This window comes from Dipodomys ordii, unplaced genomic scaffold, assembly GCF_000151885.1.
Source record: "Dipodomys ordii isolate 6190 unplaced genomic scaffold, Dord_2.0 Scaffold22, whole genome shotgun sequence".
NCBI lineage: Eukaryota > Metazoa > Chordata > Mammalia > Rodentia > Heteromyidae > Dipodomys > Dipodomys ordii.
The window spans coordinates 11,193,350-11,205,904 of record NW_012267238.1 but is presented as its reverse complement, the minus strand read 5'-3'; the positions used below and the strand labels follow the sequence as shown (position 1 = coordinate 11,205,904).

The 12,555-nt window shown below is 41.2% G+C and overlaps 1 pseudogene; it reads right to left on the bottom strand.

The window, feature by feature from the left end:
* Positions 1-1,254: 1,254 nt before the first annotated feature.
* On the bottom strand, positions 1,255-1,717 carry LOC105983947 (annotated as a pseudogene).
* Positions 1,718-12,555: the final 10,838 nt, after the last annotated feature.

The following is a 12,555-nucleotide window of genomic DNA, read 5'->3' as shown; positions in this document are numbered from 1 at the left end:
CCCCCCCGTTATGAAACTCCCAGGAATCCTTAGGGTTTTGTATTTTGCACTTTAAAATTAAAAATATAATAATTTTACTTTGAATTATTTTTTGAAAAAAGATCTAAAGTCTCTGTGTGTGTGTGAGTGTGAATGTGTGTGCATGTTGACAGTAAGACTTGAACTCAGGACCTTGAGCTCTCATTTGGCTTTTTTACTCAAGGCTGGTGCTCTACCATTTGAGTCACAGCTTTACTTCTGGCTTTTTGCTGGTTAAATGGAGATATGAGTGTTACTGATTTTTCTGCCCAGTGTAGCTTCAAACTGCAATCCTCCAATCTCATGCTCTGGTGTGGCTTGGATTCAAGGTGTGAGCCACCATGTTCAGCAGGTCTGTCTTAATTCATTTATCTGCATGTGCTTGTCTATTTGTTCCAAAACTGTTTGCTGAAAAGACTGTCTTTGCTCCAATGTGTTGTCTCTGCTCCTTTGTTGAAGATCAGTTGACTGTATTTATGAAGGTCTATTTCTGGGCTCTATTCTGTTCCATTGATCTATTGTTTAACGAGTACAACACCGTCTTTAGCATAGGTCTTGAAGCTTTCCAGCTTTGTTCTTTACCTTTCACTCCGTGTGGCTTCTCTGTAATTTTAAACCTCCAGATCCTGGTTCACAAAGATACTTTATGGGATGCCTTCAAACTTGCCCCCTGCCCACTTTTTAATCTATAAAACTTTCATGACTTGGATGGAATTAAAGAACCAGAAATACTGAAAACAAACAAACTCATTATGTTTTAAGGTCCACTTCAGTGATGTCTTCTTTACAAAGCCTTCTCCATATTTCTCAGACACAGCCAATTATTCTGTCTTGTGTGTTCCAGCAATCATTTGCTTGTGGGGCTGTAAAACACCATCCTGAGGATAGGAAGAATGCTTGTGCCACTTGTCTATGTCCAGTGCATGGTGTAGCTAGGATCTCGTAGATGCTCAATGAATGTCTGTTGAATGAATAAAAGACATGATAAATACATCATTGTAAATGAATCTGTCTTCTTAGGAGCAGGTATGTCATTGGTCCTTAGGGTTGTGCCTAGCAACCTCCATTGGATATGTAGTTAGTTATGGAGACAGACATGATGAAAATGAGCTATCAGAGGGAGATTTGCCAGCTTGAGTGGTAGCTGTGGGAACATAGGACGATTTTGAAATAAGTTAGCATTTTTGTATTTATTTGTGTTTATTTTATTTATTTATTCCTGTGCCATAAGTATTTGTTTTTCAGTTTCTTCTGGGATACCTTTTTCTTCTGTGCAACCTCCTCCTCTGGTTTAGGAACAATCTGCTCCTTCTTAGTAAGGATCATCTCAATGTGGCAGGGGGAGCTCATGGATGGGTTAATCCTACCACGGGCTCTGTAAGTTCGGCGGCGCATCTTAGGTGCTTTGTTCACCTGGATGTGTTCAATGACCAGGGAGTCTACATCTAAACCCTTCAGTTCTTCATTACTCTCTGCATTCTTAAGCATTTGCAGCAGAAATTCAGCACTCTTTTTGGGCCAACCCCACTGTTTGGCCTGGGCACACCTGCCAACTCCACCATTGTAATGCCGGAATGGCACACATTGCTTCTTTAACGTGACATCTTTCAGATACTTGGTTGCTTTTTGGATATGCATACCCTTGATGGCCTGGGCTGTTTCTCTGGTGTTCTTAAAGTGTACATGAAGAAAGGAACCTCTTGACTTGCATGATTTTGTGGGGAGTAGCGAACCATTTTCACAGGTCACCTCTGGCCGCTTACAGGAAGAGCTAAGTTAGCATTTAATGTGGGTTTTCCTAGCAGAGCAGTTCCTTAGAAAGTGTAGGAATTAAGGCAGGTGTTGAGGACTCACTTCTGTAATCCTAGCTACTTAGGAAACTGAGATCTGAGCATTGAGGTTTGAAGCCAGCCCAGACAAGAAAGTGTGAGAGTCTCTTATTTCCAATCAACTACCAAAAGGAAAAAGAAGAGGTGTGGCTCAAGCTGTAGAATACCAACCTTGAGCGAAAAAACTAAGAAATAATAATGGATAATGTCCAGACCCTGAATTCAAGCTCCAGCACACACACACACACACACACACACACACACACACACACACACACACACACACACACAGAATGTGCAAGAATCAATGTTTCCTTCATGGAGCCTTATAGAAATAAAATAGAATGCATTTTCTGTTGAAAATGAAAGTCTATTTAATAAAATACTCATGATTGTAATAATGAAGACCAAGTATCGTAGAGCAAACCTGTTCATTAGCAGGGAAGTTTTAATCCATATTTTCTTCTCATTTAAATAATGATTTTGAGTGGCCAAGGGAGTGGGGTTAAAGGTAGATGTGGGTCTTAAAATTTTAAAGTGTCCTCTTACCTCATTTCCTGTGTAGCTGCAATCAGGAAGTACTTTATGGAAAGAATAGGCAGATTTAATGCAATTATGCTGAGCTGGCCATCCTCAACTTGGCGATGTGTTAGGTAATGCCAGCTGGCCTTACACAAGAGCAAGCAAACGTTAACTCGCCTCTCGGGCTATTGTTTTAGCACGCTTGCACAGATGTGTTCCAGTGGCCGATCGGGGCTCCTTAAGCTGTTTAATTGAATGAATTCAGCCTCATATAATAGGATCTAGGTATTTAAGCATTTCTGTCTGGTGCACCGGATATTTGGGCTACTGGGCTGCTCATAGGGCCTCTGGGTCTTTTGGGTCCCACAGTCTTACATTTAGCTATAAACTTTTGTGGGATCAGAGCAGACTTGCACTCTGCTTGAGTCCAGTGTCTCTAGGAGGGGTAAACTCAAAGGTGCTTGAGTAAAATCTGAGCAAAACTTACTTGTGTAACTCTTCTCCTTTCCAGGAAAAAGTAGGACATAATTACTCTTTGGAAATCAAGTATTTCAGCTTTTTCTTCTTCTCATGTGTTTGAGTCTGAAATAGACTGGTCACATAATGGAATAGACCCTGAATAAATTGTAACAGAAGACAGACAAAAATTGAAAGCAGGTTGATCTCCAGCCTTACTTTCTTTCAACTCAACCTTCATATTGATGCCCAGTGAAAATTTCTGTCTTTTATGTGTATGATTTAAAAAACATAGATATATCTTAAGTGTAGAGTCATGAGCATTTAACAAATGAATGTATCATTCCATGGCTTAGATGTGGGTTGAGGGACCCATGGCTCTGTGTGGTGAAAAGAAATCCTCATTGTGAGGTCTTTAGAGGCTAGAAACAATCTGACCATGGTGTCATTGGACAGTGGGGTGATTATTAGATTAGAACATTAGGGTGGACCCTGATTGCATTCTGGTGGTTTTATGAGAGAGAGAGAGAGAGAGAGAGAGAGAGAGAGGAAGAGAGGGAGGGAGAGAGACAGAGAGGGAGAGAGGAAGAGAGGAAGAGAGGTAGGGAGAGAGACAGAGAGGGAGAGACAGAGAGAGGGTTTGTATCACTTTTGGACTCTGCTAGCAAGAAGGCAATCATTGCATGAAATTCCCTAGACCTTTAACCTCCAGAATGATGAGCCAAAATAAATCTTTTCTTTATAAAGTAACTTACATAAATCTTTTCTTTATAAAGTTACTTACTCCAGGCATGTTGTTGTCATAATGAAAATAGAGACACACTCTGAAGCCCCAGTGGAGACACACAACATTTCCATCCACACAGAAGCTTCCTTTGTGTTTCCTTTCAATCAGTCCCATCCCCCATTAGACAACCACTGTTTCAACTTCCAGCTCTGTGAATTACTTTCCATGTTCCCAAATTTCATATAAAAGGAATCATACAGCATAGGTCCTTTTAAGGTCTGGCTTTTTTTGCCTCAACTTAATGTGTTTTTTTGAGATTTATTCTTGTTATTGCATCAGGAGTTTGCTTTAAAAAAATGATTAGTATATAGCTATCTACCCACAGTGAAATCTTTCTAATATAAGTGACCATTCTTTTTGCTTGAAATCCTTCATCTCTTGCCCTGTGACATGTATTATCATGCCAAGAATCTTACCATGGCATTCAAATCCTTTGTCTTCTAACCGTAGCTTCTTTCCTGCCTACACTTAAAGCTGTATTCCCTAGGTGCATCTCACTGTGGCACTGACATGTTCTGTCCCCACCTCTCAGTATCCTTTGTCCCCTTCCCTCATAGGAAGTCTTCCTCCTCTGTCAACTAGTGATTTTTCTTGCCTCTGTGGCTCAAATCTCTTACACTCCCCTCAATTATGGATGTGGTATTGTGGTCTTGAGGACGGGATGACTCCCCAGGATTACTGGTCATACCAACATCAGAATAGGACTGCATTCTGTGCACAGAGGATTTTAAAATGGAAAGCCCACAATTTCATTGGCTTGATTAAAGTTCTGGGTGTTTAGTATTTGCGAGACTACTTTAACATCATGGCAATAAAGGTCTTGCCAAAGACCAAGAAGGGTATTTCTTCACTGCTGAATCTGTTTCAGAGACCTAGGGCATACCTCTAATTACTTAGAGGATACTTCTTCAAAGTTTGGGAAACTTGGAATGTCTTCATGGGAACTCAGTACAACTGTAGTACACATCTATCATATACAAATATATTTCACATACCATCAAAGGCACTCATTTATTTCAAAGATATTCTCATGATTTCAGTTTATTTGTTTTCATTTTCTTCAAGTAGGTGTACAAGGGGATTCAAGTTTACATGTCAGTTTATGAGTATAATACATTTCATTTACGTTATTTTTATTGATTTTTTTTGTTGGTCATGAGTCTTGAACTCAAGCCTGGCCACTGATGTTATTTTTGTTCAAGGCTAGCACTTTACCACTTAAGCCACAGTGCCACTTTCAGTTTTTTGAGAATTAATTGGAGATAAGAGTCTCACAGACGTTCCTGTCCAGACTGGCTTTGAACCGTGATCCTCACATCTCAGCCTTCTCAGTAGTTAGGATGACAGGCATGAGCCACCAGCACCAGGTCATTGACTTCATTTAAAAAAAACAACCTTATTTTTAATTAAGAGCAATTATTTGTTTCTTTATTATAGTTTTATTTTTTTATCATTGGTGGGGCTTGAACTCTGGGCCTGGGTGCTGCTCCTGAGCTCTTCAGCTCAAGGTGAGCACTGTATCACTTGAGCCACAGTGCCACTTCCAGTTTTCTGGTGGTTTATTTGAGATAAGAGTCTCATGGCCTTTCTGCTGGGGCTGGTTTTGAATCATGATCCTCAGATCTCAGCTTCCTGAGTAGTTAGGATTACAAGCGTGAGAGACCAGCACCAAGCTTAGAACAATTATTTATAATTGTGAGTTACTGATGTTATGGGATGACTAAAGCTAAATAGCATTTATTTATTTAGTTAGTTAGTTAAGGCAGTACTGTGGCTTGAATTCAGAGCATTGGGCTTGTTAGGTGGATGCATTACTGCTTGGGTCACTCCTCTAGCCCTTCTACCTTTGGTTAATTTTTTTTTTTTTTGTCAGTCATGAGCCTGAACTCTGGGCCTGGGCACTGTCCCTCAGTTTTTCAGCTGAAGGCTAGTACTCTACCACTTGAGCCACAGGGCCACTTCCGGCTTTTTCTGCTTATGTGGTGTGGAGGAATCGAACCCAGGGCCTCAATGAATGCAATGCAAGCACTCTACCACTGAGCCACCTTCCCAGCCCCCCTTTGGTTAATTTTTGAGATAGGATCTTGCAGCCCCATCCCCATCCCTGTTTTTTGCATCCCTATATCTTCAAAAATCATGCTACTGTGCTACTTCCTAACACGTAATGTGTGATCAGCAACCATTTATTAAGCAAATGAAGGGAAGACTAAAATATAATTGTAGAGTATATGAGTATATGCCTTATAACTATACTGACTGTAAGACATGCTGTAGGCCAGAATTTGGTACACCTTTGTTTTGCATTGAAGCTGTTCATTGTAGTACTATTTATTTTATGAAAGATCTGAACAATCCTTAGGTAATTGAACAAGTTGAAAAATTTTGATAGATCCATTTAGTGGAATACAACTGAGCTGTAAATAAAACAACAAGGAATAAAATATATTGTTGTTAATAAATAAGCAAGATAAAGGAAACATACGGTAAAATATAATTTAATATAACAAATTAAAGGCTTGAATCAAGCCAGAAATGTGGCTTAGTGGTAGAGTGTTTGCCTTGCATGCATGAAGCCCTGGGTTTTATTCCTCAGTACCATGTAAACAGAAAAAGCTGGAAGTAGCACTGTGGCTTAAGTGTAGAACGCTAGCCTTGAGCAAAAGAAGCTCAAGGACAGTGCTCAGACTCTGAGTTCAATCCCCAGAACTGGTAAAAAAAAAATTTTTAAGCTTGAATCCATTTTTATTCTAAAACTATTGTATTCATAGATGGAGAGACAGATGAGAGAAAAAATGAACAAAAAGAACACCAACCTATTGTCTCTATATTTATTTCCCATTTATAGGAACTTCGGGGCCAGAGATCTATGTTAAGTGTAACCATGGAGCTGATGCTGTCAATCACTAGCAGAGAAATTGGAAGTGTCCACAATGGCTCAGTTTCTTAAACAAACTAGACAACAAACAGACAAAAACAAACAGTTGGGTTGGCTATAGATTTAAAAATATTTCAGAGCACTACTACATTAGTTTTCTTTTCATCACTGTGACCAAAATACCTGAGAGAATAACCTAGAGGGAAACATACTAATTTTGACTCCATCTCAAAGATGTCAGTCCATTATAGTGGGAGGGCACAGCTAGCAGAGAAGTTCAGGCTGTGGCAGCTAGAAGGAGAGAAGGTGACAGGAAGAGCCTGAGTAATATGTAGATTGAAGTATACATCCTAGTAAGTGACCTATTTTCTTCAGCCAGGTCCCACCTCATACTCTTTACTGCTTCCTAACAATACCATCCTATTATGAATTTGCGTGTGGGTGGGCCCATCCTGGGGCTTGAACTCAGGGCTTGGGCTTTGTCCCTGAGCTCAAGGGTAATGCTCTACCATGTGAGCCACAGCGCTACCTCTGGCTTTTTTTTTTTCTGTGATTAACTGGAGGTAAGAGTCTCATGGACTTTCCTGCCTGGGTTGGCTTTGAACCACAATCCTCAGATCTCAGCCTGCTGAGTAGATAGGTTTACAGGCCTGAGCCACCAGCACCTGGTCTTCTTGTGAATTAATTAAAAGGATTAAATCAGAATAGATCAGAGCCCTCAGGATTCAATCACTTCCCCAAAGCCCAGTAGGGACAACCCAGCCCTGGTACATGAGCCTGTGGGTGGTATTTCCTATTGAACCATAATATTTATACTAAGCAAAATCTTTTTATGTTCACCAAGAAATAGATCAGGTCCCTTCTCTGAAATCTGAACTGGATTTGATGACTGGATTGACTAACAGAATGTAGTGAAAGGGAGGTTTTGAGGATTCCAGGGTTGGGTTTTAAGAAGCAGGACAGGTGCCCCTAGGTTCCCTTCAGCACAAGTCCCCGGACTCCTCATAAGAAAGAAGTACAAGTAATCTCAGACCAGCAGGCTGGAAAAGCCAACATGCGTAGGTGCAGCCCTATGCATGGTGCCATGTTGGAGTCTCCATACCAGTCATCAAAGTACTGTGGACCAGAAGTATCTCCTGGCTAGCGGTGCCCAAATTCTGTCCCATAATATTGCAAAATACAATAAAATTGTTGTTGCTTTTAACTGCTAAATTTTGGAGTGAGTTGTTAGATAAGTACAGAAAACCAGAATAACATGTACTATTTTAAGATGGAAGTTAAGATTTAGTTTAATAGAATATAATGTGCAGGGGACAAAGATAAGAAGGAGAAGGAGAGACACCTCTTGGGGAGGGGATGCAATCTATAAAGTAACATTGTATTATGATGATAATGCTACTTCATAGATTGTGTGAGGAATTAATTTACTTTGAGATTTCAGAACTAATAAGTGACAGGAAATTGGTTTGAGAAGAGAGAAAAAAAGATGCATAATTATTTCTTTCATTATGAAGGGGCATTCCTGACATCTCCGAGGACTAAGATTGTCCTGCAGGGAATATGATTAAAGTTACAAAGAGGAAAACAAATTAAATAAGTCAGCTTTTGATCCTGCTGCTATATTTACCCACAAAAAAAGCGGCAGCTCTCAGGTGGCCTTTTGTCTAAGTAATGTCCTGAAATCCAAGTGTAAGAAAAAAAAAAACAATATGAAATCTCAATTCTCCCAAACGGTTTTGGGGGCGAGTTCAGTCCTTGAGCCCCCGGGGGGCTTGGTTCCCAAGGAGACTAATCCCACTTGCTCAGCATTAGGCATCACTAGGAGGAAAGAACTAGTTTGGAGCTCTGCAGAGCTCCGCCCCCACCCCCCAACCCTAGTGCAGGCTGGAAGCTGAGTCCCTCTTCTCCATAGGAAGTGAAATGTATTGATGTCAAAGCCACTCAGCTGAAAGTGCTCACTCATAGGGGAGAAAGAGGGGCAGCAAGAGTTGGCCATTGACTTTTTTTTAAACCAATTTCATTCCAGATAGAACTCTGTTCTAAATGAAAGGTCAACCGAAAAAAAAATAAATGGAGAGTATATAGGGATAGTTTTATTTGGACAGTAGAAGTTTATTTGTTTTTGTTTTGTCAGTCATGGGGCTTGAACTCCACCTGGGCACTGTCCCTCAGCTCTTCAGCTCAAGGCAAGCACTCTACCACTTGAGCTACAGCACCAATTCCAGTTTTCTGGTAGTTAATTGGAGATAAGACTCTCTGGAACTTTCCTGCTCGGGCTGGCTTTGAACTGTGATTCCTCCTTAGTAGCTAGGATTACAGGAATGAGCCACTGGCGCCCAGCTGATAGTAGAAGTTTTTAAGAACATATTTTGGGGTCAGGTCTAGAATTCTTTCAAGCACCAGTTGCTCTTTGTTGTCTTATTGCATTCATTTTTCCATCTACACCATTGCTTTCATTTAGGAATGCACCTGTGTAGGCTGCTCACTGATGGGGATTGCTCATTAGCTTGACAGACTCAATTGCATTAATTGTGTCTTAGTGCGAAACTATCTGTCTAGGTAAAGGTTCTGACACTTTTGGGCAGACTGAGGGCTCTTGTATCCCATTCATTGTGGTACCTTCAACTTGTTTTATTGAGACATATATTACATTATAAAGGCCTGTTTGCATGTCTGTCTTCCATTAGAAAGGGTAGGAATCTTAGCTTCTTATCCCTGTATCCCCAAGACTAGGAAAATTCTGAACTTGTTGTGGGAGTCAAAATGTTTCTATTGAAAGAGTAAGTGACTGGGTGGCCATTTGCATGTGTATGTAGAATTTTATGATTGACAAAAGACTCATTTCCAATAGCTTTCTGATTTTCTATTAAATACTCTCATATTACTAGTCTTACTTTATAAATCAAACTTCAGAGAATGAGTTTTCTTTTTTATTGCAAAGTTATATGCAGAGTGGTTACAGTTACATGAGTAAGGTAATAAGTACATTTTTTTTTTTTGGTCGATTGTGAGGCTTGAACTCCGGGCTTGGGCATTGTCCCTGCGCTCTTCAGCTCAAGGTGAGTGCTCTAACACTATAGCCACCACTCCACTTCTGGTTTTCTAGTGGTTTATTGGAGATAAGAGGCTCATGGACTTTCCCTGCCCGGGCTGGCTTTGAACCATGATCCTCAGATCTCAGCCTCCTGAGTAGCTAGGATTACAGGCATGAGCCACCAGCACCCAGCAATAAGTACATTTCTTGTCAAACTTGTTACCCCTACCCTCAGTTTTCTCCTACAACTCCGCCCCCGCCAAGTTGGACAGATCATTTCCAATATATTGTCTTGTGTTTATCACTGTTGCACTGATTCCCCCCTTGTCCTTTGTCTCACTATTGCGTTGTTTCTCCGAGGATGAGTTTTCTATTGTGACATGATAAAGGCAGTATTGGAATATAGACTCAATCTCTGGCTATAGTTTCAGTACTCCTCCAATGGTTTGTATGGTCATTGCCTAAGTTTTTACAATAGGCAGTTGGGAAGAAATGACAAATGATCCTGATTTTATCGTGTGGTGTACAGCATTGGTAAGGAATGTGGGGCCCAAGGAATGAAGAATGGAAGCCTTTGTTGAACTACTGTTTTGTGCCAGGTGATTTCATAAATAGCATCTCATATACAACAACCATGAGGAGTTGAGATGATCTCCATTATACAGATGAGAAAAGCTAATACGTAGGAGCATTATTTTCCTGTTACATTAAGCAATTCTCACCCAAACTCTGAGATTATTTTAGCTGTTTTTTTCATATAAGAAACTGGTGTCTCAGGAAAAATAAGTGATTTTTCTGAAGACACTTGCTGAGCAATAGGCAGGACCAGAATTGAAACCAAGAAAGAAACAAACAAAAAACCCTCCCCATTTCCTGAGTTACCTAAATTGTAACATAATCATAGTAAAAATAAGTGGAACATGAAAAGACTCAAATTCAAAAATCTTTCTTCATTTCTAAACAATTGGAATTTTAGGTATTAAAGCTGATTTGAGGTAAAATTAGGCCAGGTTTCAATGAAAACATAACTTTAATTTACCTGGAGCCATTATATGTGAAAATTTTTCTCTTAATCTTACAGAACTTCATTTTTTTTGCAAGTATAGAGTTTAAACTTAGAGCCTTGAGCTCACTTGGCTGGCAATTGAGCCATACCTCAGCATTTTGCTGGTTATTTTGGAGATGCAGTCTTAAGGACTTCTATGGTTGGACTGGTTTCAAGCTGTGATCAAATCTAGATCCTAGCATATTGAGGAACTAGGACTGCAGATGCGAACCACCAGTGCTTGGCTATTTTTTAAAACTGTCAGTTGAGGGGCTGGGAAGGTGGCTCAGTGGTAGAGCGCTTGCCTTGCATGTATGAGGCCCTGGGTTCAATTCCTCAGCACCACATAAGCAGGAAAAAAAAGCCAGAAGTGGTGCTGTGGCTCAAGTGATAGGGCATTAGCCTTGAGCTGAAGAGTTGAGGGACAGCGCCCAGGCCCAAAGTTCAGGCCCCACAACCAACAAAAACAAAAAACAAAAAAACAAAACAAAACAAAAACCTGTCAGTTGATTGTAAGAGAAATGGGTGTTACAGTATAAGCCAAATATTAATTCACTGGGTACATCTCCTCAATTTCTAATCTGAGTTTTAATTTCAGGGATAATTAGCCACTCCTAAAGCCCACATAATTGAATCATACATTTTCATTTTTTTAAATTTTAATTGACTCAAATGTCACATAATATGCATTTGAATTCAGTCAGAAGTTTAGCCAGAAATGTCTAGAACCCAGCATCTATGTCCAGACTGCACAGGACTCTACATTTGACATCTTTAATCTGTGAGGTGGACAGCCTTGCCTTTAACAGAAGCAAGCTGCTAATTACTTACTGCCGACTGGCTGATCACTTGTCCAAAGCCAGGTTCTGGAGCAAGGGTTTCAATTCAAGACAACAGCTATTGAGTGGAGAGGCCAGAACCCAAAACTTCTTTACTTGCTCTCCTTCTCAATCCCAAGGTAGAAATGCATCTAAGTGAACTTCAAGGAGATCTTCAAAGTGCAATAGAAGTTTGCAAGACAACCTAAGTGGCATGGCAGGTAAGGGAGAGGTTCCAATCCATTTTTCTTCTCAACAGGCTAAGAGTTTCATATACATCTATAACTCTCTCTTAAGCAAAAGCTGACTTAGGGTGACTGCTTCCTTTTTCCTTTGCTGTGTGCTTTGTTCTAATAAAAGATGGCCCAGATGCTGGCATCAACATTACTATAAACTAGTTGTTATTTTTACAATCAAGGGGCAAAAGACAGAGCTCTGGACTAAAGGGTCCTGGGGAAACTCAGTTTTGACTCTTAGTAACGGAACTAGAGCTTGAAGAAATACTGGTCTCTTTCTCTTTTGTGAGCACTGAGGCCAACAGGCTTGTTGTCCCAGGATTAAAGGAGGTAATACATAGATGATGACTGACCCAGACAAAAACCAAGTTGTTGTTGGCTGTTACTGTTACCAGACCTAGGAATGGAACCCAACTGATGCATTTCTCTGGCTGTTGCCTTCTCTGCTGCCTAGGGGACATTCTAAAGGACTTGAGCTGGAGTTTGAGGACAGGCCTTCTTCAGCCAAAAGAAGCACCCTGGGACACAGGGAAGGAAAGAAGTGAAGGAAGGAAGGAAGGTAGGAAGGAAGGAAGGAAGGGAGGGAGGGAGGGAGGGAGGGGGGGAGGGAGGGAGGAAGGAAGGAAGGAAGGGAGGGAAAGGAAAGAAAGAAGGGACTAAGACTAAGGAAACTAAGCCTCGAGAAAGCACATAAAACAAGAAATCCGGCACCCCCCCCTTCCCCCGCTTTGGGCAACAAGCCCCTCCCCTCTGCCACCGGGGCGGTCGCCTTGCCGGTCCCTCCGCCCCTCGTTCACAAGATCTAATGAGCTCGCGGGAGAGGTGAGCGGCGCGCTGGGCTGGGAGCGAGGGGGCAGCGCGGCGCGCGCCGCGGCTGGGCGGGATCCGGCCGGGGGCGCACGGGCGGCCGTGTGGACAGCCTGCGAGCCGGGACG